We start from the raw sequence: 6,539 nt of genomic DNA on the forward strand, positions 1-6,539 counted from the left end.
CGCCTGGAAAATCCCATGGATGGAGGAGCCTGGTAGGCTACAGTCTATGGGGTCACAAAGAGTCAGACATGACAGAGCAACTTCAGTTTTGTTCTTTCTTTCTTTCTCAACTTTTAGGTTTTGACTATTTTTTAAGTCAAAAGAAGGATGAGGCAGATAATCCTGTTGACTGTGAGGTGAGGGTATATAGCACCAGGATGCATATTCTATAGTATAGGCACTAGGGTCCCCTGTGCTAATTGCTAAGAAAGTGTGATGAATCTGATCAGCATGTCTCTACTCTTAGATTATTGAGTCTACACAGGAAGACCCAAACACAGCAGCAGGCAGGATAAAAACCAGCAGAGGAGTTAGCATCAATGCTATGGGGCTCAGAGGTGAACCACATATCTTGGGGAATGAAAGCAGATTGTTGAGAAGAGGTGATGACAATGAAGCTAAGCCTGGAGTATATGCATGCTCAGTCATATCTGACTCTTTTGAGACCCCATGGACTGTCCTGCTAGGTTCCTCTGTCCATGGAATTTTCCAGGCAAGAATACTGGAGTGGGTTGCCATTTCCTACTCTAGGGGATCTTCCCAACCCAGGGATGAAAACTGTGTCTCTTGTGTCTCTTGCATCAGCAGGTGGATTCTTTACCACTACACAACCTGGGGAACCCCCAAGCCTGGAGTATATGTGGTCAAAATTCTACTGACTTTTAACAGAATTTTTATGGGACAAGTGACCTCTGGAAATTGACTTGTGTGATTATACCAAGGGAGTGAAAATTTGTAATAAGCAGAGCCAACAAAGCATATAGTATAAGAAAATACAAGTGTTCAGGTTGAAAACAAATATAAAACTTAAAAGAAAATTCTAGGCACCTTAGCATTATTTTGGCTTCTCTCCTCATTTTCTTTCTCTCTGCAACTGTTCCTCCAAAGTGATTGGGCTGAGGGGGTGGGACCTGGGGGAGGGTGTGAAAAGTTGCAGGAGAAAGGGATTTGAGGATCACAGCAGGTTAGCAGAGAGGCTGCAACTGAATGTCAGTTTATTACGGATGTGGCTCCTCCTGTTCCAGGTTTGGAAAGCATCAATTTATCACCAAGCACTTGAGGGTGTTTAATAAGCATTGCTTAATAATTAATGGGGTTTTGAATGTATCTTTTCTGCATAAGGAGTGCATTTAGAAAAGGTGGAACCTAAAACCCCATGCTCTTCAGGAGAGATGTGAAAATGGGGGAGAGATGTCTTAAAATTTCAGAGGGTATTGTTTTTTCCATATGTGAGCAAGAGAGAACAGACATTGTGATGGGAAGAATGGAAGGAAATAATAATTTAAGGAGTGTCATAGAGGATGCTTTGCTAATACAGACTTACAGAACAGCCCTTAGGGATCACCCCATTCAGTGATTGTCTAATTTTTGTTCAAATAAAGCCTTAATAAGAGCCCAATATCCATATCTGATACAATAAGAAAAGTTGTGGGATGGCCCTGAAACCTTGTATGAAATACAATCTCCACTACCATCACCAGGCTGTCCCTGAGACATTATCCCAGAAATCTGAGGCATGGCAGAATTCAACTTGCTAAGCAATCACCTGGCTTGCTTCTTTTGGGAACAAAGCTCTGCACCACCTTTATTTCTTAGTTTAATTACACATTTTATTTCATTTTCAAGAAATTGAGCTTTAGTTTGCCTAAAAATCAATTATATCAGTGAAATTTTACATGATTGTAAAAATTTCAACATTCTGAAATAGAGTTCATTGTCAAATTCTTCCTTTACCCAGAGTAGTAACCTGACTAGTATAATGGGAGAGACAGGTATGGAATCCTGGTCTTCTGGCTCAGGTTACTTGACTCTGCTGTGTCTTTCCAGAACAATACACCAACTGCAGGGACACACATTAATCTGTGCATTGTACATAATCTAAGGTTTTTTAATTGACAGATTCTTTGCTAAATTGATAATTGGATATAACTGATAATAGCTCTAGCATGGACTAGAGTTATTTGTCTTTTCTAGTTGAGGATTAAGATTCAGTGGGAGAAAAATGAATAAGCAGTAAACACCCAATAGCATCCTGCTCATATAGGCCCCTGATATGAGAGCTTAATCAGGCTCATTCCCCTAAAGAAGACAGGACATTAAAGCAAAGGGTATCTTTTTATACTGCATTTCTCTGGAGCACAGACTTCAGAAACCTACAGTTAGAGTTCTCAACCAGACAGTTAGTGCTTGTACATAAAAGAAAGCACTCTGGTATCTGAATTTAAAAAGGGATTTATTGAAAAATGTGGATACAAGATTCAAGAAGATCAGCTTAGAAATAAACAGCAAGTTGAGATTAGTCACAATGGAGATGTTCACAGGATCACTGCTGCTGGGTGCTGTCCCAGCTCCAGGCTCACTCACTGGAGTGTGTCTGGGCTACACAACTAAGATTCACCCTTCCAAGGTAGAATCAGCTAATGTGCTAAGCTTTGGTCGTATTCCCATCCTGGCGGCCAGGAAACAACGAGAGTTTTCCTGGCCTCTTACTTGTAGCCATGGATTGGGAATTCTCCAAAGTCATAAGGGGATTCAGATGCTGGACATTCAGAAGGATGGCAAGTGACCACTGTAACAATATCCGGATGATATGAGCCCAAAGATTGCACTATTAACCATTTAAACCATAGATGAAGGTAAGAAACAAGAGGAGAAGCTTAAATTCCAGAGTGAACATTCTTAGACTATAGAGAACAAGTGTGTGTTCTGTGCTTAGTCGCTCAGTCATGTCCAACTCTTGTGACCCCATAGACTGTAGTCTGCCAGGCTCCGCTGTACATGGGATTCTCCAGGTAAGAATGCTGGAGTGGGTTGCATTTCCTTCTCCATAGAGAACAAGAGAAAAGATGTCTTAAGACTTGAGTACTTCCATTCTGTAGAATGACTTTATCAAAAATGTCCCCTATAAAATAACATACATTTCCATTTTGGAGACTCAAAATGCTGATTAGCATATTACAGATTCTAAAAGCTTATTTCATTTCACATTTTTCAAACTTCTTTACCATTGAGCCCTCAACATCCACAGAATCAGTTTTCCAAGGTGTGAATTTTGAGAAATGTTGCTTCTGATGAAAGGAGCAACCCCTTTAATTCGACAAACTATTTGAGGTCATTTTATGAGAGTTAAGGTTTTTCTGGCTAGGTAGAGGACCTCTCAAATACTCAGTCCTTGAATAACTTAATTGTTGATCATTATTCAATCTGGGATACCATGGACATTACAGCTGCTTGCTCTAAATCAGATTACAGAGCTTTTCCAAAGATAAGGGCAGGTAAGAACTTTAATTCTACCTTGAGGGCCATCTCTAATGGTCAATGGATAAGTGGTGACTCTTCTTCCCCAACTCAATTAGCAGAGCTTTATAGAACATCAGAAGACCCCTTGAAAAGGAGACAATAATTATAAGGCTTTTGACTGGATGTGAAAGTCCTATTCTTCATCCCTTTGTCTGTAGCAGCCCTGGGGCCTTCTTTCTATAGCCCACAGCCCATGTGCCCTACATTCACAAAATCCCACAAACCTTCATGTCATCTATTTCTCTGTAATCAAGAACATGACAGTTGAGAGCATAAAACATCATTGAAATCACTTCCTTTCATTTTTACCCCCTTTAATTAAATGGAGATTTTAAAAAAAGTCCTTAGCAGGAGCAGACTGTAAGAGTGAGAGGTATCAAGTGTTTTATCATCATATCCTGCCAGCAACTCTGTACTTGGCTTTGTATCCAGGCAGCAGATTATTGCAGCTTACCCGACAAACATGATTAATAACTCAGCCAGAGCTTTTGTACTGGATGTAGTGTTTGCCAAAAATGGCAGAACTCAACGGTGAAGGGGCACTGCAGTGACGGTTACTTTCCTGCCACATGGCCCTTCTTTGTAATTAAAAACCAAACTCAATTATGTAGCAAACACTCAGTGACATAAGTCATCTCCTCCTCCCTTTGAATGATGATTGCTGATGCTGAGAGTATTTTCACAGCTCTAAAATAAAGTCAAAGGAAATGAAAATGCAGTTTCCACATTCACTCTTCACAGCCCAGAGCCCTGTTGGGCTGGGGACCTTTATCACTGTGCATGGATATGCAGGACTCTACATGCCTTTGTTGGGTACCAGAGATGCCATGAACCTGTGTTCTGTGTCCCCTTTATCTGATACCATTTGGAAGCTTGCTGTGGCAGAAATTAAAGAAAACCATGAGGCATACTAACCCAGACACTCTCCAAATGAGGGGGCTTACTGGTGATAACCTCTAGGTTCACTGCCTATTGTTGCTGCTGAATTGTTTTGTCATTTGCACCATTTTTTCCAACTTTGGTACAGTTTTTTCCTTACAGTTTAGTGTAGTTTCTTCCCTGCTGTGGCAGCTTCCAAACAGCAGCTGTGACGCCACCCACAAGCATCCCCACAATGTCAACCGACTCCAGTAAACAGGCTGTGCAAGTCTACCTCTCCTACGCACACGTGCAAAGGACTGATCTTGGATGCAGATTTCAGCTGGAGGATGCCTCTGAGGCGCAGTCGATCCATGCAAGGGAGGCGAAATCCTGCCTGGTTTGATTTTGAGGGAATAATCACTTTATTTATAAAGCTCCCCTCCTACCATTGACCTGGAAAGCAGTCACAGTAGTGACTAGATAAAAACATTAATTAAGACATCATAAGCCTCCCTGAAGAAGCAAGAACAAAAATAAAAAAGTTTGCAAAAGTGGGGCTTTCCAAAGGATTGCCTAAAGAGAAATAAAGCAAAAGAGAGAGATTCTTGAGAGAAGAGGGCCCAGGTTTTACAAGATCATCAAGGCAACAGAACTGCAGCCCTCAAGAGGGGTGTCTGTGAGAAACTGGGAGCTGGAGAAAGAAGCCCAGACAGGTGTGATATGATGTGTGTGATTGTCCTGCTAGGTCTGCCATGTCTCCTGAAAAAATGAACCAATAACACATTGACACCGATGGATCCTAATGCTCCACTATCTCCTCTAAAAGTTGGTGGGATTAACCAGGAAAATCCATTTCACTATTTGTGTGACACTTTGTGTATGTCCATGAAATTCTCTAGGCAAGAATACTGGAGTGGGTAGCCATTCCCTTCTCCAGGGGATCTTCCCCACGCAGGGATCAGGATACCAAAAGCGTGATGTGGCAGGAGAATGAGAAGCAAGACACACAAGCTCAGTGAAAGGTGAGGAACAAGGACCAGCACCACTCCAAAGTGAAGGTGCCGAAACTGAATCCATGCCAGCTTTATTATACTCTCAGCCGTGATGGAAAGAATGTGCAGGGAGTTAAGCTATAACACACATAGCTTTCAGGGCCAAAGGACAAAGTGATCATTAACCACTGAGAAACCAAGAAACAGTAATCAATAACAAATCAGTAACTAATATTCTTATCTATAGATTTTCCTCCAGATACATAAAACACGTGACTCTGAGACGCCAGTTGGGAAACAGTCTTGAGGTCGGTTTTCCAACCCCAGGATCATATCTTATTTTCAAGATTATGAACTATTCCCTCTGGGCTTGTTTCAAGAGTCTCATGCCTTATAGCATCCAGTTTATCAATACTTACAAATTTCTTTTGTGGCCTTTGCCGAGGCCTGCTTTTCTTTTATTCTTCTTGTCTCCTGCAGGGTCTCCTGCATTGCAGGCAGATTATTTACCATCTGAACCACCAGGGAAGCCATGTGTGTGTGTGTGTGTGTGTGTGTGTGTGTGCATGTGTGTGTGTAAAAATAATTGTGTAATTCACATTCTAAAATAACAAGCATGTGGTTTTTCAGCTCTAAGATTGTAATCATCCCTTGCATCTTTCAAGTGGTAGTCAGTCAGTCATGTCTGACTCTTTGTAACCTCATGGACTATAGCCTGCCAGGCTCCTCTTTTCATGGAATTCTCCAGGCTAGAATACTGGAGTAAGTAGTCATTCCCATATCCAGGGGATCTTCTCTACCCAGGGATTGAAGTCAGGTCTCCTGCAGTACAGGCAGATTCTTTCCTGAATGATAGTCACTTCCCAGCAGAAAGATAGAATCAATCAATCTAAAATCATATCTGTAATAAAATATATTGATTAATATTGTGTAAGGGGGGGTGATTATCCATATTGACATACAAACACATGCAACTCATTTTTTCTTGTCCTGACTCATTAATATCAGAATTCTTAAAATGTGATCTATCATGTAGCAAAGTGATAAAAAAATAAAACACTCTGGAAAAGACTGCCATTCATCACTACCATTTACCTTTTCACCCATTGGAAGAAAAAATTCTACTTCTCATGAATAAAGCAATGAATCATGTTTCAAATACTTCTGCAAATCATCCAACAATTCTATTTAAGGTAACTATATATTTTCAGAGCTCTTATGCATGGCAGCATATATTGAAGTCAGCTCACCAAGAGTAATGATTAGAAGAAAAACAAACAAAAATCTAAATATTTTTTATTAATTTGTAGCATATATAGAAAAATGGGCTTCATTAAAACACATGTA

The sequence above is a fragment of the Odocoileus virginianus genome, chromosome 6, assembly GCF_023699985.2.
Source record: "Odocoileus virginianus isolate 20LAN1187 ecotype Illinois chromosome 6, Ovbor_1.2, whole genome shotgun sequence".
In the NCBI taxonomy this organism is placed as follows: domain Eukaryota; kingdom Metazoa; phylum Chordata; class Mammalia; order Artiodactyla; family Cervidae; genus Odocoileus; species Odocoileus virginianus.